The sequence below is a fragment of the Mirounga angustirostris genome, unplaced genomic scaffold (assembly GCF_029215605.1).
Source record: "Mirounga angustirostris isolate CCGP_5_RB_7025 unplaced genomic scaffold, mMirAng1.0.hap1 SCAF_13, whole genome shotgun sequence".
Taxonomy (NCBI): domain Eukaryota; kingdom Metazoa; phylum Chordata; class Mammalia; order Carnivora; family Phocidae; genus Mirounga; species Mirounga angustirostris.
In genome coordinates this window covers 108,256,558-108,275,837 of record NW_026991721.1, presented here as the reverse complement: position 1 = coordinate 108,275,837, position 19,280 = coordinate 108,256,558, and the positions used below count along the sequence as shown (strand labels likewise).

General features: G+C 43.9%; 1 protein-coding gene across 7 annotated transcripts in view; it reads left to right on the top strand.

Moving 5' to 3' along the window:
• The window catches only part of YAP1 (Yes1 associated transcriptional regulator), a 126,153-nt gene that overhangs the window by 77,470 nt on the left and 29,403 nt on the right, over positions 1-19,280 (top strand). For all 7 annotated transcript variants that reach the window (XM_064577532.1, XM_064577527.1, XM_064577531.1 and 4 more), the window contains one exon: positions 6,905-6,994. The gene's annotated coding sequence lies outside the window, so the exon portion shown is untranslated. The remainder of the gene's footprint in view (positions 1-6,904; positions 6,995-19,280) is intronic.

The window sequence follows — 19,280 nt, the reverse complement described above, 5'->3', positions numbered from 1 at the left end:
TAAAAAGCAGCTTTTGGAGCAGTTGACTGGTAACACTATACAAAACTAGTTTATAGAAGTAGGGTAGAACTCTATTTCTCCTTTAATTCTGAATGATAATCTTCCCGGTTAGAGTATTTTTGGCTACAGGTTTTTCCTATCAGCACTTTGAATGTATCTTACTACTCCCTTCTAGTCTGTAAAGTTTCTGTCAAAAAATCAAATCATAGCCTTGTATGAATGCCTTTGTATGTAACTAGTTGCTTTTCTCATGCTGCTTTCAAAATTCTGTCTTCATCATTTTTGGCATTTTAATTATTATGTGTCTTGTGTGGACCTCTGGATTCATTGTGTGCAGCTCTCTGTGCTTCCTGGACCTGGATGTCTGTTTCCTTCCCAGGTTAGGGAAGTTTTCAGCTATTATTTCTCAAAGTCCGTTTTCTTCCCTTTCTCTCTTCTCCTTTTGAGACACCTGCATTGTGAATATTATGACTCTTGATGTTGTGGTAGATAGCCTTAACTGGTCCTTATTTTTTGTTGTTGTTCTATCTATCTATCTATCTATCTATCTATTCATTCATTCATTCATTCATTCATTCATTCATTCGCTGTTCACCCTGGTTGCTTTCCACCGCCCTATCTGCAGATCACTAATCCATTCTGCATCCCCTAATGTGCGGATGATCCCTGTAGTGTGCTTTTCATTTTAGTTATTGTATTCTTCAGCTCTGACTGGTTCGTTTTTATACTTTCTATTTCTTTGTTGAAGTTTTCACTGAGTTCTTTCACTCTTCTCTTCAGTCTGGTGAGTATCTTTATGACCATTACTTTGAACTCTCTGTCGGGCAGATTGTTTAACTCTGTTTCATGTACCTCTTTTTCTAGGGTTTTGTCTTGTTCTTTCCCCACTTGGATCCTGTTCTTCTGTCTCTTTATTTTGTTTAGCTCTCTGTGTTTGTGACTATGTAGTGTATAGGTCCGCTATGTGTCCTGGTCTTGAAAGTAGTGGGCTTATGTAGAAGGTGTCTTGTGGTGCCTGCTAGCTCATTCCCCACTGGTCACCAGCACCAGGTGCTCCCCAGTGTCCCCAGTGTGGGTGCGGGCCCCCTCCTGTGTGGGGGGCTGTAACTGCTGCACGGGCTGTGCTGGGCGGAGCTGGCCCTCAGCTCAGCTCTCTGCAGTGACTGTCACACGTGTGGGCAGGTCTTGCCCTGGGCACAGCGGCTGAGGCATACCTGTAGGAACTGTGGTCACACTGGTGGGTGGAGGAACTTCCCATGCAGCTGAGCGGGAGGCTCAGCTGTAGCCCCTGCTGGCTCCTCACCTCCCCAGGGCAGAAATCACTGGAGGGGCGCCACTTCCTGCCAGGGCTACTCACTGGGTGTGGTGGGGCAAGAGGCACTTGGGAGTGGCACCTGCCAGGGCAGCTGAGTTGGGTGGGGTGGGCCCATAATGGAACACCTGGGTGAAGAAGCAGTGCTAGCACAGTAAATGGAGAGAAGCCTGTGGCCAGCTGGGCCCAAGGAGGGCGACAGAAGCGGTGCCCACCTGCACTCCATTTCTTGGGAAAGCTTCTCCAGATCCCTGCCCCTCCAGCACATGTCCTAAAATTAGTCCGTAAATAAACCCCAGGCACTTTGGAAACCGCTGCTTCTGCGCTGGGTTTCAGGCTAAGAGACAGAGAGTATGGGTCCTTCGGGAGTGGAGACCCCGTTCCCTGTTGCCCTCTGGCTCTCCCGTACTTAGGCACTAGTGACTTTGCAAGCCAGACATTGTGGGGGTATTTCTCCTTGGTGCAAGTACCACGGGCTGGGGATGCTCCTTGAGGGGCTTGATCCCATCACTCTTCTGTGCCTGGGATATATATCCCTCCTGCTTCTGGGTCACCACGGTGGTGGGTAGGGGGCTTGGTTCCTGACTTCACCTGTGTTCTTCATAACCTCGTTGACGTGGCCTCTTTATGTGTTTAGTTGTGGCAGTCTGCTCTGCCAGTCTCAGGTCGTTTTCAGAATCAGTTGCATTACATGTATTTGTTGCCTTAGTGTATCTGTGGGGGAGGTGAGCTCCAGTTCTCCTCCTGCAGCATCTCCCTGGCTCCCAGTGTAGCAACTTTTAACAATGGTGTTCATATGTAAGAGAGTAATTCCATTAGATACATCCCTCGGATCTGAAAGCCCTTAGTTCTGGTGCTGTTCTACAAACTCTTTTTCTATATTGATAAGAAAAGTAAAATCTTGGTAGCTAAGCAAAGGTCTTAGTAATATTAAATTGGAACCTATTATAAAGTAAATTATGGCTAGTGTAGGAGTTAGTGATAAGTTGTAAACTCTACCTATTGTCAAGCACTTCATCCACAATTGGAATTAGAGTGAACTACGTTTTTTTCTTTTTCTTTACCCTCTTTTTCAAAAAAAAAATTTAAACTGAATCCTTTTTTACACTATAACATCTCATTGCAACTTCTAGTGTTTGAAATAAATAGTGGTTACACAGCTGCTCCCATTTTCGGGAGCTACAGTAAACTTGAATCCCATGAAGCTGTCCAGACATCTCTTGTAACTTCAGCAGGTGCACGTCGTGGATTACCATTATCATCCCCCATGGCTCTTCTGAGTGCAGTGGTGGTGGTTGGCAGTGTGATAAACAACTACAATATTCAATAGAAGAGGAAAATGAGTCACTAAAAGTGGCGCTGTGTTTAAAGTTCACATAATAATAAACACTGAAATTATAGAGTAGAAATGAAAATATCCAAGATTATACTACAGTGCTTTCTTGTTCAGGTCACTTAAACTTTCCTTCCCTCGGTTTCTAAATGTTTGTAACGTGGTTCATGATTATGCCTCCCTCAGAGGGTTGTTTTGAAGGGTAGAGGTGTGCACGGAAGTACCATGCTCGGAACAGTGCCTGCCCCGTCCGTGCCGCCAACTGCAGACGTGTTTGCTGTCGGGACCCTTCTCCTCTCATTCCCGTGGAGGTCCTCTCTGGCTCCTGCCTCACAAAGTGCAGCAGCTTCCTGACTCCCTTCCTGCCACCGCATCCATCCCCGAATGCCGCTTCTCCCTGTGTCTACTGGGGTAATGTCTCTGCAGTCAAATCCGATTGTGTCACATGCCCGGTTCAAGTTTAATTTGGTCTTATCATTGCTTACCTGATCAAACTCCTTAGTATAGACTCCAAAAAGCTTCCTGGTCTGGTCCTTACTTAATTAATGTCTCCCTTATTAATTGTCCTCCCTTTTCCTACTGTCTTTCTCTCCCGGAGTGTAGACTGTTTATCCCTTGAGATTTACCTCGGGTGTTATTTTCCACCAGAAAGCGTTCCCTGACTCTTGCCCTCATATGGAGTGTGGATTTGGTGGATGCTAGCTCTGTGTATAATGAGCACTGCTCTTGTCGTTATCAGGGAACTTACTGTACCAACTGCAGTATCCCTTTTCTTTGTCTCTTTCCCTGCCTTCTCACACAAGTTGTTATGAACAGGGGTTGTGTTGTCATTTTGTATCCAGAGCACCTAACAAATGATTGCCAAGTAGCAGCTGTTTAACACAAGCTTGCTGAATAACCATGTACTTAATTGATGCTTGAAAGAGAGGGAAGGAGTGAGCAGTGGACCCCTCCCCTGCTATGACATCTGTTATGAAAAGGATGGGTAGCAGAAAGAGGTTCTGTTTAGGGTTAGACTTGGGCTCTAGCTCTATAACATTTAGTTAAAAACACTGATAAGTTAACCTGTTCTAAGCCTTAGTTTCCCCATTATTATAATTTTAATTCCTAATTCATAATTGTCTTGCGTTGAACCTCACATGGTGTAATATGCGTAAAGCACAATGGGAAGGTAAGATGCCTCGCAGCCGGTACCGATGCTGACAGACTCTGGAGTGAGGTTGCCTGGGGCCACACGTGTGGCCTTCATGTGCTCCCTGTGTAACATGGCAGTGAAAGCAGCCCTTGCTACTGAGGGTTATTGTGAGGAGCACATGGGATGGTGCCTCTCATGCGCTCGGTGCTCACACAGAATTAGCAGCCAGCCAGCGTTCGCTTAAAACACCCCCTCCAGTTCTTTCTGCCTTCGTCGAAATCCAGCACAACTCTCAGAACGTAGCACCTACTTCCTTTCCTAAGACTTCCTTCATTAAATCATTTTTATATAAACTCCCAAACATGATATGTAACACATTCTTGATACTTCGGCTGAACTGTACATGACACAGAGTCTAGTTTCATATGTACAATGTAGTGATCGTCATTTATGTGTAATACGAAGCGACCACCAAGATGAACGTAGCTACCACCTGTCCACATCCAGAGTTGTTACCATATTAGTCACGTTCCTTATTCTGTACATTGCATCCCCATGTCTTACTTATTTTGTAACTGTAAGACTGTACCTTTCAATCTCCTTCCCCTCTTCTCCTCTGGCAATCATCTGTTTGTTTTCTGTATTTATGGGTCTGTTTCTGTTTTCTTCTGTTTGTTGTGTTTGAGATTCCACATAGAGGTAAAATCATACGGTTGTCTTTCTGTGATTTACTTCACTTAGTATAATAGCCTCTAGGTTCACCCATATTGTCCCAAACAGATTCCTTCTTTTTCAAGATGGAGTAATATTCTAGAGTGTGTGTGTGTGTGTGTTGCATATTCCTTACCATTCATCTGTCGATGGGCACATGGGTTCCTTCCATGTCTTGGTTGTAAGTAATGATGCCTTGAACATAAGCGTGCATGTGTATTCTGGAATTGTCTTTTCCATTTTCGGGTCGGACCAGATGTTTTCCAGAGCTGTGGTAGCACGGAACTGCAGGGTCCTTTCCTGCAGTTGTCCCCTGGGGTTTCGTTGGTGGGCAGGGCCTGCAGTTAGACCAGATGCCTGCCCCCAGCCCACTGCTGGGGCTGCAGTCCACCTGGTGTGTGTGATTATCTTCCCTTCACCCCGGGGCAGGGGTCACTTAGCAGTGTTGCTGCCCCTGTCAGCGCTGCTGGCCCACGACCAGGCTTGTGATGATGCTTCAGACGGATGGTGCTGAGGGCAGGTTGGTTGGAGCATATTCCTCGGAGAGCACGTGTGGGAGGTATGGTGTCACGAGCAAGCCAGGTGGAGGGTGTTCTCACTCATTGTCGCTGGTGTCGGCGTGTAGGCTGGTATGTGGGGTCATGTTTGAAAATCACCACACCTGTCTCAGTTCAAAGCACCGTTCAGACACTTTTCTGCCATATTCTGAGGAAAGCTTACTTTACACATCTAAAGTGATTAAACCAGATATTTTACACTCTGAATTCCCACTATCTTATAATTTTTGTTTTCCATGCATTGTTGATATATCCCACAGTGTCGTTTCTCTACTATATAATCAGGCAGTGTTTTGGGGTATGAAATTGATGTTTTCTCATTATTGCACTTTAGAAGTTTGAATATTTATATAATGTTTGGAAAGTCCAGCAAACCCTCACAGAAAAGGTATACCATGATGATGAACATGAACGTAAAGAATATTGTCAAGTAAAGAAGTATGTATTAATAGAGAATACCAGTTAATAGAAGGTCAGGTATTCAAAAGATAACTTTTTTAGAATGGTTTTATTTACTTATTTAACTTAGAGTATTTTTTAAATTTCTTTTAATCATATAGTTCAGTGTGGTTTTGGGGATGAAATTTCTATTATACTTCTCTATTTAGAGTTTGAAGAAATTCTGGAGGAACGAAGACTTTTTTTAAAAATCTTTACCACTTATAAAATGAACTTGTCAATTTTAATTTGATTTCCTTATGTACTAAATATTGTTTTAAGCAAACAGTGGTTTGCTACTTTGTATATACCAGCTTATGTTTGCTTATTGTATCAAGAATTTTACTTTAAAATTCAAGTTTCTATTTAAATTCTAGTTAGTTAACATATATGGTAAAATTGGTTTCAGGTGTAGAATTTAATGATTCATCCCTTACACACAAAACCCAGGGCTCATCACAAACAGTGCCTTCCTTAATACCCATCCCCCAAGACAAACCATGAGAGACGATGGACTCTGAGAAACAAACTGAGGGTTCTAGAGGAGAGGGGGGTGGGGGGTATGGGTTAGCCTGGTGATGGGTATTAAGGAGGGCACGTACTGAATGGAGCACTGGGTGTTATAAGCAAACAATGAATCATGGAACGTTACATCAAAAACTAATGATGTAATGTATGGTGATTAACATAACATAATTTAAAAAAAGGCTATAATAAAAAAAAAATACCCATCCCGCATCTGTCCCATCCCCTCCCCCACCTCACTCCATCAACCCTCAGTTTGCTCTCTGTAGTTAAACATCTCTTATGGTTTGCTTCCCTCTCTGTTTTTATCCCCTTCCCCTATGTTCATCTGTTTGTTTCTTAAATTCCACATATGAGTGAAGTCATATGGTATTTGTCTTTCTCTGACTTACTTCACTTAACACAATACCCTCTAGCTCCATCCATGTTGTGCAAATGGCAAGATTTCATCCTTTCTGATGGCTGAGTAATATTCCATTGTATATATGAACCACATTTTCTTTATCCATTCATCTGTCGATGGACATTTAGAACTACTCCTGTCCGGCAAGTGCACTACTAGGTATTTACCCAAAAGATATAGAAATACTGATTTGAAGGGGCACATGCACCCTGATGTTTAGAGCACATTATCACCAATAGCAAAATTATAGAAACTCCTTTTAGAGAAACAGATTAGATTAATTCATTCTATCTCTGTCATTCATTTTATTATGTTATTTATTGTCATTCATTTTATTCAAAGGAAAACAGACATTATCTTAAGGAAATAAATCCATGGTGCACATAATGTGGATTATCCCGAAGTATTTTCCCCATCACACTAATGTTAAAGGTCTATTATGTGTAATATTATATGTGTAAACTTAATTTGGACCCTTTTTAAATTGCAGTGTCCTCTGGCATGGCAGAGCAAGTGGGAAGGCCCAGAAGACCCCTTACAGTACCTTGGAGGTGTCGTGGCTCGGGCCCTTGCGATACAGGTGAGAGTCGGTCCCCGAGCGACGGAGCGCGTGACTCCAGCGTCGCGGACGTGTGCACCAGGGTCGCTGTCCTGCCGGCAGCCGGGGACGATGCCGCTCTCAGGCTGTCCGCAGTGCTTACGGGGCATTCTTTTAAAATGCTCCTTTTGTTTTTGTGTTTGTTTTTACTCGCTGTGGCTCTTCATAACTTTTGAGAATGTAGAGAAGAATCTACACTTTTAATATATGTGGGTTGTGTGGTTGGTAACTGACACAGATTTATAACCGTGACCAATTCACTTTAGAGCATGTCCTACCCTCCCCGTAGGGAGCTGCTTTTTTCTCTTTTCTTTTTTCAACAAATCAAGTTTCTTCAGAGTGACCAGTCAGGTACCTTGCAGGAAAACTGAATGGAATAAGGAGTGATCTCAAGTGATTTTCTGAAAGGAACAGCAAATGGTGCACGCAGTGTCCCCTGTCCCCTGCATGGTTTCGTGGAGTCTCACTCCCTTCGTCCTCCGTGGTCACACCTGCTTCACAAAGGGCCTCCTTTCCATGACTTCTGCGATCGTGAGTCCTTCTAGATGAAGCACGTACCTGTCCGCAGCTTCAGCCTTGTCATTGCTCATGACTGCTCCACCTTTGAACCCCTGGACACCTTTGAACTAGACTCTCTATAGACTCTTCCTGCCCAACTCAGCCTGGAATCCATGGCACATAACTTCAACCATTCCCTTTCCGAATCTTCATTATCCTATCTCACTGTCCCTCGTGCCGCCTCCTTCCTAGAAAGTGTTGCATTGGGTTAGTCTCTGTCCATACATGAGCTGCTGAGCTCTGCTGGCGACACCAGACGGGGTCCAGTGAGGGAGGGGCTGGCCCTGCCCCTGTGTTCCACCTTGGCTGTTTCAGCCACGCACTACTTCCCTGAAAACCATTCTGTCACCACCTCCCTTTCCCTTAGACGAGCACCTTATGTTTTACTTTATAGAGAAGATTCAAGCTGTGAAATGTGGCCCTTTGAGAAGTCCGACCCTTCTCTCCCACCTACAGATTTCTCTGAACCTGCCCTCTCGTCTTTGAGCTAATAGAAAGAACTGACCTTCTGCTGGTGAAGGCTTCTTTTTAGCCCCGTGCACTTGATTTCCTGTGTTCTGAGCTCTGTAGACACTCCCTGCAGGGGCTCTTCCCTTACCCTGCTCTTCATCTCTCCCTCCCTCCGTGCTCCCTTGTGCCAGCTACAAATGAGACTCCTTTAAAGGCGCCAGGACTCATCTGAACGTTTGTTGGGCTTCTAATACGACTAACCTCTGGGTTGTAGGATTGTTGGAGAAAAGAATTCCTGGATCTGAAGATGACATTAAAATCAGCAGGTAAAGGGCGCCTGGGTGGCTCAGTTGGTTAAGCGACTGCTTTTGGCTCAGGTCATAATCCTGGAGTCCCGGGATCGAGTCCCGCATCGGGCTCCCTGCTCGGCGAGGAGTCTGCTTCTCCCTCTGCCTCTCTCCCTGCTCATGCGCTCTCTCTCTCTATCTAAATGAATAAATAAAATCTTAAAAAAAAAAATTAGGGGCACCTGGGTGGCTCAGTCGGTTAAGCGACTGCCTTCAGCTCAGCTCATGATCCTGGAGTCCCGGGATCGAGTCCCGCATCGGGCTCCCTGCTCGGCGGGGAGCCTGCTTCTCCCTCTGACCCTCCCCCCTCTCATGTGCTCTCTGTCTCTCTCATTCTCTCTGTCTCAAATAAATAAATAAAATCTTAAAAAAAAAAAAAATCAGCAGGTAGAGAAGAACCAGTCAAGGACTCTGACTGTCTGTCAGTCTGTCGGCTGTGCTTGCACATAAGCAGTAAGTGCCAGAAGATGGAGGGGGCGAAGGGGCGCGGGCAGGAGCGTGCGGCAGGCCGGGAGGAAGGACGGACAGTCCCTAGGTCACCTGGGGACTCAGAAGTGCTCCAAGTTCTTGGTGTGTTCTAATTGCATGGCTCTGGTAGGTTGTCAGCCCTTGTGTCAGTATTGTTCGCTTTTCTTTCTTATCAAGGCAGGAACTGCATTAGCTGGAAAAGGCAGCCTATTACACTGTGCATGGAATATATGTGTAAGTGCACTTAATTACGTGCATGTAACAATAAACATGTTGATATTGAATTTAATATTTAAAACAATTTTACATGCATTATAATTTTCTGGCATGATTATTTATGCTGAGTGTATCAAATAATCATCACAGCTGAAAAATTCTCCCCTGACACTGTAATTTCTTAAAAGCTTTATACTCATTTAGCCTTAATTGTAGTGATAGAACAGCCTCCTAGCCCTCAGGATAACTTCTACGCTTGACCGTAGCTTGTCTTCCGTCCTTCTAACCGGGGAATATGCAGTGTTTATCGTTTCTGCCACCACTTAGGATATGGTTTTTTCACTTGTTTTGTTTTCCTGTGTTAATTTTTTTGTTGTTACGAATGTCCAGAGATAAGCGCTCTCCTGAGGTCAGTGCTAGTGTTTGGGATTCACAGGTGCCTCCTGTGTGTCCCAGGTGAGAATCCAGAGCAGCTTGTGGGGTGTGGGGTGTGGGGCAGCCATGTCGCCGTGCGGGCGGGCGGGGAGGAGGGGGTGAGGGCACAGAGCTGCTGTGGGAACCGTGTGACAAGCGGCGGCTCTGGCTTCCTCGTGAAGCTGTGATGCTGAGTCCATTGAGACCGCTGTGCAGCCGCCGGGGCTCACACCGTTCGGAGGCATGATGGAGAGGGAAACGAGAACAGGCTGCTGGGAGTGTCGTTACAGGGTTCTGTGCAGATGAGGGGAGACCGGCCGGGGTGGGGGTGCTGTTCGTGCATTGATTGACTCATCCAGCCGAGGTACCGGGAGCAGCTACTTGAAGGGCGCTCTGAGGGAAGCATGGCGACACAGTGGTTAGGAAGTTGATACGCCTCCTGCCTCACGGCGTGGACATTCCTGACCTTCATTCAGTGCGGCATGTAAAGCATGTAAAGCCTTGGCTCCCAACCCTTCTCTGAAGTTGTGCATGTAGAGTAGTAAGCACATAGACACTGTGTGTCCAAGGAACTGCCCATACAGTGTCTCAGGAAAGACAGACGCAGAGTAAACAACGGTACAACCATGAAGGACGTACAGTGACTTGGAGCAAACAGCAGGAGCCCCTCACGGACGGGGACCCGGGAAGCAACGCCTGAGCCCAGAGCGCAGGAGGACTAGCCCATCGGGGAGGAGAGACGAGTGCGTCAACGAGGGCAGGGCCTGCGTCCCGAGGAAGCCCAGTGCTTTCCTGAACTACAAGCCATGTTTAAGGGACTCCTGACTGTGTCCACATCACACTTTCACTGCTAACCAGACTTGGGCTGCCATGTGTCAGCGGCAAGCTTTCATGCCCATTTTTTAGGAATGAGTTCCTACTTAGGTTTCATGTCTTTTGTTTTAAAATTGAGAGTGACCGCTTCAGCTCCACCCAGGATTTTTTTTGGCTTAACTCAAGCCACTGGCTGATACACTCATATACTACCGTATTTGGCCACCTTCCTTCTTATGTTAGAATCTTGTTATTTATTTATGTCAACTTTTAGCAACTTTGAAGTCTGGGGAGATCCAAACAATAAATAGAATTAGTAAATACCAGTTGGCATGTCACATAAATTCTCCTTAAGGTTTTTCAGGAAGTAAAGATAACAAAATAAGCAACACCAATCTAAACACCTATATATCTTTTTTTTAAGATTATTTATTTATTAGAGAGTGTGTGTGCAAGTGGGGAGGGGCACAGAGGGAGGGAGAAAGAATCTGAAGCAGAATCTCCACTGAGCGCAAGGCCAGGAGCCACCTAGACGCCCCAAACAACTATCTATCTGGGAGAAAACAGCAGATGTAATGCAACCTAGAGATGCTCAGTGTCGCCTCCTGTCCCCACTCTGCCCAAATGGATCCCCCTGCCATGGCCTGGATCCATTCTGGACGAGGCCTAAAACAGGCTCTGTATTAGATTTGCCAGCGTATGCCTTCTATGAGCAGGTGCTCTTAACGTTGGGTTCTTTCCAACCCTCCCTGCCCAGCAGTGCTGGGAGGCAGGTCTTCCCATCATACAGGTATCAGTCCCTACACTTCCCTCTCCCTCTTGTGTTCTCCTGAGATTCTGTTTAGATGCCGCGGTGTCTTTTGTTCAGATAATATCAGGCAGTTTCTAGCGTGTCTGCTAAGATGCTTCTTGTGACCTTAGCCACATAGATTGCTTCTCTGTTACATTTTTCTTTTCCTCTCCACTTCAAGAAGACTGATTGTTCACTGAAAAAAATCTGTGAGCCTCTAGCTCTTACCCTTCCCTCTTTGACCTTGACTGTTCTCTAGGACTCAGACTGGCATTTCTGGATCTAGAAGTCTCATGACACCCTTTTTGGGTTCATCTAAATAGCTCTTCGCATTTTCCTAGATGTAAAATCTGAGCATCGGGTCACTTTTCTTTTCAGTGTACCACTTTATATATTCAGACTTTTAAAATGATCTAATGAAGGACAGAAAGAGAAAACAAGCATTTGTAAGAACTGAGCTCGGAGATCAGGCATGTACATGCTGTACATGAAATCTAGTAATATTTACAACACACGAGGTGGGTGTTATTTCCATTTTTAAAGATAGGAAAAATAAAACCCCAATTTCAAGAATAAACAGTTTACAGAAATGATACGTTAAATGAGAGAACTCACACTAAAGTGCCCTTTCTGTAAAAACATGTGAGTTTTTGATCATTCCATAGATTATCAGCAACATTTTAGATTCTCACTCTCTCCCTTGAAACTTTTTACGTTGGCTTCTATCCATACAGTCGTTCCCACAAAAGTCGGTGACAACTCCATCCTTCCTATGACAGAGGCCGAAAGTCTTGGAATCACTGTTAACTCCTGACCTCTCCTCATGTGTGTCCATCCTGCCAGAAACATGATCTTGCCTCTATATTCAGAGTATACTCAGACATACTGCTTCACCCGCTACTACCTTGACTGACAGCATTACCAGTGCGGCCGCCGCCTAATTAGGACTGCTTCTACCCTTGCCCCTCCCTCCCTGGTCGGTTCTCAGCCAAGCAGTCTGAATGTTCTGGCTAAAGCATAAATCAGGTGAGATCATTCCTCTCTTGGGAATACCCTCGTGATTCCTTACCTCATCCAGAGTCACAGAACCCTTCCATCAACCCACAGGTGAAGGTCAGGCTTCTTACCTCTCTGATTTCCTCCTCTTTTCGCTCCCTCATTTAGTTTGCTCCAGCTGTGCTGGCCTCCGGGCTGCTCAGTGAACAGACCAGCATACTCCCCACCAGGGCTTTATTCTTGCTGCTTACTCTGCCCACGCTGCTGCCCCCAGATTCTGCACAAAGTCATTTTCTGTCTTTGAACTCTTTGCTCCAACGTCACCTCAGCAAGGCCTTCCCTGGCCACGCTGTTTCAGGTCGCAGCCCCCCTCCTTTCCTTCTTTATTTTTCTCCAGAGCCTATATCCCCAGCTAACATTCCATGCATTTCACTGAATTAATTTTCTTTGTATTCCTCACTAAATGGAAGCTTCATATGGGCAGATATTTTTGTCTGTTTACTGCTCTATCCAAGCATGTAGAACAGTGGCTTGCACAAGTAGGTTTTTCAGTATCTGATGAGTAAATGAATGATTTGATCACTTTTAGGGTTATTCTTAAGGAAACTGACATAAATCTCTTTCACATTTTCTAATCAGTGTGATTTACCTCCCAATATGTATTCTTTGGCATCTGTGACATACTTAGGAGATTTAATTTCTATTTAAATCTGCCTAATAGATGTTAATTTTTTACTCTACAGTCTAACATTTGAAGATTTGTTTTCTCTTAAGATCCTAAACGTTAAAAGCAATCATATTTTTTAATTTTTCATTTTTTTTTCCTGAGGTATCTTACTCTACTTTGGAAGGTTCTGCAGTACTTTGCATTCCTAGAAAAGTCTTTATTTTCCTAACTCCTTTTAGTAACTCTCACATTCCTTAGTACAGTGTTTTACCCATAGTAGGCACTCAGTAAAATTATGCATAGGAAGACATATAAACAGAATTGAGAAAGCAGTCTGTATGAGGTATAAAACTTCTAGCATCCCTATTTTTATATACTGTACTCAGCTAGAAGAGGTATGTTATGCATCTTTTTAATTCATATTCTCTCTCTCTCTCTCTCTTTCTTTCCTTCTTTCGCTTCTGTTTTGTGCCACCACTATTCTAAGTGCTGGAAATACACAGTAATGAGGAAATCATGAATTCCTAACAAGAGGAATCTCTGTATTTAGTTAAGGAAATAGATAATAAACAAATAAATAGATTCATATTGGAATTTCATGAAAAAAATATATCTTGGCCCAAATCCTGAGATTTTTAAGATTAACATACAGCCAAGCTTTAAACTGTGTTGTCACTATCACAGAATGAACTGAGGGTACATAACCAAATATTACCCAGTAAAACAGAGCTGTTGCTGTAGCAATATTACGAGATTTTAGGAGTTACATTTTGTACGGGGACAGTAATTCCTCCACACTATCAGCTGATAAATTCTGCCTGTGTTCAAGTGTCTCGCACGTTTGGAATCCTGCGTGGTAGTCTGTGGTCTGTGATGATCCGCAGCTTGATGGAAGTGATCCTATAAACCATGTGCTATTTGTACTGCCTGCAGAAGACAAATCTTGGTTCTAGACAAGTGACAATATAGCAACATAACTGGCTTTCAAGATAACAAAATCTTCCCTGAATTTTTATCTGCATCTCGCTTTCATCACATGCATGCCCATTTCGGCGGTGCCGGGCGTGGCATAATAAGAGCATCTTTACCGCGGAAAGCGTGCACAGACTGGGAGCGGACACGCGAGGGTTCCTGCAGAAGCAGCAGGTTCTAGCAGACGGGCTATGGTTCCCGCCGGAGACCGGCCATGGGGGCGCCCGTGTTCTCAGGGCTCCCCTGGGTGCACACAGCCGCTTCCCCCTGGCCAGGGCGTCCGCTTGTTAGTTGGGGAAGGACACAGCTGCACGGGGTTGTCTGTGTCCTGCAGCCTTGGCTTGGGCCGCAGAAGAGCAGCGCAAGTGTTCTGGGGCCGGTGGACTCTGTCCCCGGCCTGGTGCTCCCTGAGGGAAGGGTCCAGCCCGCAGAAGGAGGAGCGGCCTCGGCCGTGGGTGGTAGCAGCCCTGTGGCTGCTGCGTCGTGGGTTTAGGGGTCTCTGTGGTCTCCCCTCTCCCAAGTGCTCATTGTCACACTCCGTCTATACCCACCCTGGCTTCCTCCCTTCAGCCTTGGCGCATGCTCCCATCCGCCATCGTCCCATCGTCCCAGCTGCGCGGAAAGGGGGCGGGGACACCACAATGCAAATGGTATTGTGATGAGATCATGACAGCCCTGGGGCCACCAGCCGTGGGGGTTCCTTCCGTGCGCACGCCCCCAACAGGGCCAGGCCCTGGGGCCAGTCCGCTGGTCAGCCCCGCTGCAGGCCAAGCCCACCGACGGTGGCTGGCTGGTCCCTGCGGTTTCCCGGCCCAGGGCCTCCGCTCTCCCCCTGCTCCGCCTGGCCACCTGCTGCCTCTAGCAAACGCGTCCCTGGTTTTCCTGCTGTAGTCAGAGCCTGGCCCGGGAGGTCGTGAACCATCCTGAGTCCCCGAAAGCCCTCGCCACATGGTTCCATGGTCAGTGTAACTGGACCACGCGGCCCTGGCTCCCCTCACCGTAGGTTCCGTGCCTTCTGTCGGGGCCCCAGTGTCCTGAGCTCCTTGCACCTGGACGGCTCCGCAGGCGAGGAGAGCACTCCCCTGCGCACCGGGTGGAGGGACTCTGGGCCGTGGGCTCATCTGGTGGTGGTTGCACGGAGCACTGAAGCGGACTCGGCGATGCTGCCGCTAACCCCGACCTGTGCGTCCAGTGCAGATAGCCCAGCGAAGTACTTTGCCTTGAACATGAGAGCCTCACCTTAAGTGAGTCTCAAAAAACCACTTTTTTACCAAATGTCCTGAAGATGATTGCTAATCTATATCTGTGATTTGTGAAGCTTTTTTTAACCTCTGTGGGTTTTTAAAATCTCAAAGTTTTTTTCTAAACAAGTATTCTTTTAATGTCTATTGTTTTTGAAATTTTAAAAGTGAGAAAATAAATATGTGCTAGATAAAATTTTTTTTTCCATCTTGTTTTTATGTTTGAATTGAAGATGACCCACATTAGATATTTTGGTAAATGATATCAGAGATTTTTCCTCCTTGAGAAATTTTAAAATGGCGAAGTTGATAGCCATTGTTACTTTATTCTCTCAAGAGAGTAGTCCGACTAGGACTTCCACTTGAAGGACTTATGGTTAGAGAGCACTAACCAACCTACAAGTAAATTTTGTTCTTCAGTGTTGTTTTATTTCATGTTGCAAATGCAAGTATGTCAGTTTTATAAAGATCTGGATTTCACCATAGCCAAATCGGCATATACCTTGTATTAGTTAAGATTTATTTATATATATATTTTTTTACTAAAATGCTTCTAACATTATTCCTTACACTTATCTAGCTATTGTATTCTCTCTTGAGATGTGTATTATCGACCTGTTTCTCTATTTACTGAACTGTAAATTTCATTTTTTTCACATAATATGAACAATTTCACAGTCATTATTTTAAAAATTTTACTCTTGCAATAACAAGTACATATATATCCTTTAGTCTAAGAATTTCAACCTATAGAACAGATAGGGGTTCTTTTTACTCCAAGTGGCATATAAAATGCCCATCTATATATGATCGTAAATAAACTAAATATTAATGTCACACCTGGTTGGCATTAGTAACATTGTTACACTTACTAGATAGGGTAGTAACATCTGTGCTTTACAAATATTGATGTTGTTCATTTCTGGGATGCCAGTACTTTTTAAAAGTAGGCATCTATTTATTGGGCTTACCAGAAGGTGAAGGCAAATAATAGATCTTAGCCAAATATTGAAGCTGAACTGAACTTTATTTCTAATTAATATTAGGATGCTAGAAAGAAAATTGATGTTTAATTAAGGGAGCTAGAAAGTGAGTGGGTCGGAGAGGGTATCGCTTTGGTATGATGGGCAGGTAAGGCCTCTCTTAGGAGGTGATATTTAAACAGAGACTTGAATGGAGTGAGGAAGCAAACCACGAACATGCCAGAGAGAAAAGTCTCAGCACAGGAACCAGCACGTGCAGAATCTGAGAGACGAATGGGCTTTGCTTCCATACAGGATAAAAAACAAAGTGAGGGAGTCTGGAGACCAGAGCTGGGGCACGTGCATGGCGGGCGATGGGCTTCCGTGTGGTTGCCGGGAGGCCTTCACGGTGTCTTCTTTAAATTTCATTATTTTTAATGCATGCATCAAAAACTGTTCATGGTGGCCCAACAGTGCTGTTTAGATATCAGTAGAGAACTGTTTTATCCAGTTTTTCCCCTAAATTCATCCATTTAAAGAATAACAATTGCCTTAATTTCAACCACATAATCAGCCAGGAACATTATGCATAAATGAAAAATCACAGTGAATTTTATGTTTATCACATATGACTAGAATATTTGTCATTAAAAATAATCTTACCAAGGCATGATTATGGTAAAAAATAAATTTTCTGATCTTTCTGTTTTCACTTAAAACACAACTTTCAGGTTTCATCTAAAAACAAATTGAAGGGGCACCTCGGTGGCTTAGTCGGCTAAGCATCCACCTTTTGATTTTTGGGTCAGGTCATGATCTCGGGGTTGTGGGATCAGCCCCACGTCAGGCTCCGTGTTGGTTGTGGAGCCTGCTTAAGATTTTCCCTCTCCCTCTACATCCCCTGCACATGCGCTCATCTCTCAAATAAAAAATAAATAAAATCTTTAAAAAAAATTAAAAACAAATTGAAGCTGTAATCTTGCTCATTGAATTCTATTTTGCTCAGCCTTGAACCCTAAATTTTTCTTGTACAGGATATGGCAATTGAAAGCTCACTTTTTCCCTAAAAAATAATTATTTTATTTTATTTTTTATTTTTACAAACATACATATTTTCAAAGTCTCCAACTAAAAATTGTCAGACTGGATAAAATAAAATTCAAATATGAAACTATTTTTCCCCACGATTTATTGAATATTTTTTCCATTCCCCAGTGATCTGTGATGCTGCCTTATAAAATATTGAATTCTTATATTTTTTCTCATTTTGATCAGAGATGGAAGTTCAGCTTCCTTTTCTAAGATACATGATATATTTCATAAATGTGTATGAACACTTGCAGTGGATTTTTTGCCTGTGATGCTTTTCTTTTGCCCTTTGAGTTCATCTCAAAAAGTTTATTATATGAATTTAATTTTGTTACAGTAATGATATAGATGTAATTCTATATTTAACTGATTTCATTACTGATAACTAATAGTTTTGGCATCTGACTTCTACATCCTTAAAGATCTTAGTTTTGACTGATAAAAAATCAGTTTTATTTTATTATGTTAATCACCATACATCATTAGTTTTTGATGTAGTGTTCCATGATTCATTGTTTGTGTAACATCCAGTGCTCCATTCAGTACGTGCCCTCTTTAATACCCATCACCAGGCTAACCCATACCGCCACCCCCCTCCCCTCTAGAACCCTCAGTTTATTTCTCAGAATCCATAGTCTCTCATGGTTTGTCTCCCCCTCCGATTTCCCCCCCCCTTCATTTTTCCCTTCCTACTATCTTCTTCTTTTTTTTAACATATAATGTATTACTTGTTTCAGAGGTACAGGTCTTTGATTCATCAGTCTTACACAATTGACAGCACTCACAACAGCACATACCCTCCCCAATGTCCATCACCCAGCCTCCACATCCCTCCCACCCCACCCCACACTCCAGCAACCCTCAGTTTGTTTCCTGAGATTAAGAATTCCTCATATCAGTGAGATCATATGACACATGTCTTTCTCTGATTGACATAATACCCTCCAGTTCCATCCACGTCGTTGCAAATGGCAAGATTTCGTGGGGTTTTTTTTTTTGATGGCTGCATAATATTCCATTGTATATATATATATACCACATCTTCTTTATCCATTCATCTGTCGATGGACATCTTGGCTCTTTTCGTAGTTTGGCTGTTGTAGACATTGCTGCTATAAACATTGGGGTGTACGTACCCTTTTAGATCACTACATTTGTATCTTTGGGGTAAATACCCAGTAATGCAATTGCTGGGTCGTATGGTAGCTCTATTTTCAACTTTTTGAGGCACCTCCATACTGTTTTCCAGAGTGGCTGCACCAGCTTGCATTCCCACCAACAGTGTAGGAGGGTTCCCCTTTCTCCGCATCCCTGCCAACATCGGTCGTTTCCTGACTTGTTAACTTTAGCCATTCTGACTGGTGTGAGGTGGTATCTCATTGAGGTTTTGATTTGGATTTCCCTGATGCCAAGCTATGTTGAGCACTTTTTCATGAGTCTGTTGGCCATTTGGATGTCTTCTTTAGAAAAATGTCTTTTCATGTCTTCTGCCCATTTCTTGATTGGATTCTTTGTTCTTTGGGTGTTGAGTTTGATAAGTTCTTTATAGATTTTGGATACTAGCCCTTTATCTGGTATGTCATTTGCAAATATCTTCTCCCATTCTGTCGGTTGTCTTTTGGTTTTGTTGACTGTTTCTTTTGCTGTGCAAAAGCTTTATATCTTGGTGAAGTCCCAATAGTTCATTTTTGCCCTTGCTTCCCTTGCCTTTGGCGATGTTTCTAGGAGGAAGTTGCTGCGGCTGAGGTCGAAGAGGTTGCTGCCTGTGTTCTCCTTTAGGATTTTGATGGACTCCTGTCTCACATTGAGGTCTTTCAACCACTTTGAGTCTATTTTTGTGTGTAGTGTAAGGAAATGGTCCAGTTTCATTCTTCTGCATGTGGCTATCCAATTTTCCCAACACCATTTGTTGAAGAGACTGTCTTTTTTCCATTGGACATTCTTTCCTGCTTTGTCGAAGATGAGTTGACCATAGAGTTGAGGGTCCATTTCTGGGCTCTCTATTCTGTTCCATCGATCTATGTGTCTGTTTTTGTGCCAGTACCATACTGTCTTGATGATGACAGCTTTGTAATAGAGCTTGAAGTCCAGAATTGTGATGCCACCAGCTTTGCTTTTCTTTTTCAACATTCCTCTGGTTATTCGGGTCTTTTCTGGTTCCACAGAAATTTTAGGATTATTTGTTCCATTTCTTTGAAAAAAGTTGATGGTATTTTGATCAGGATTGTATTAAATGTGTAGATTGCTCTAGGTAGTATTGACATTTTCACGATATTTGTTCTTCT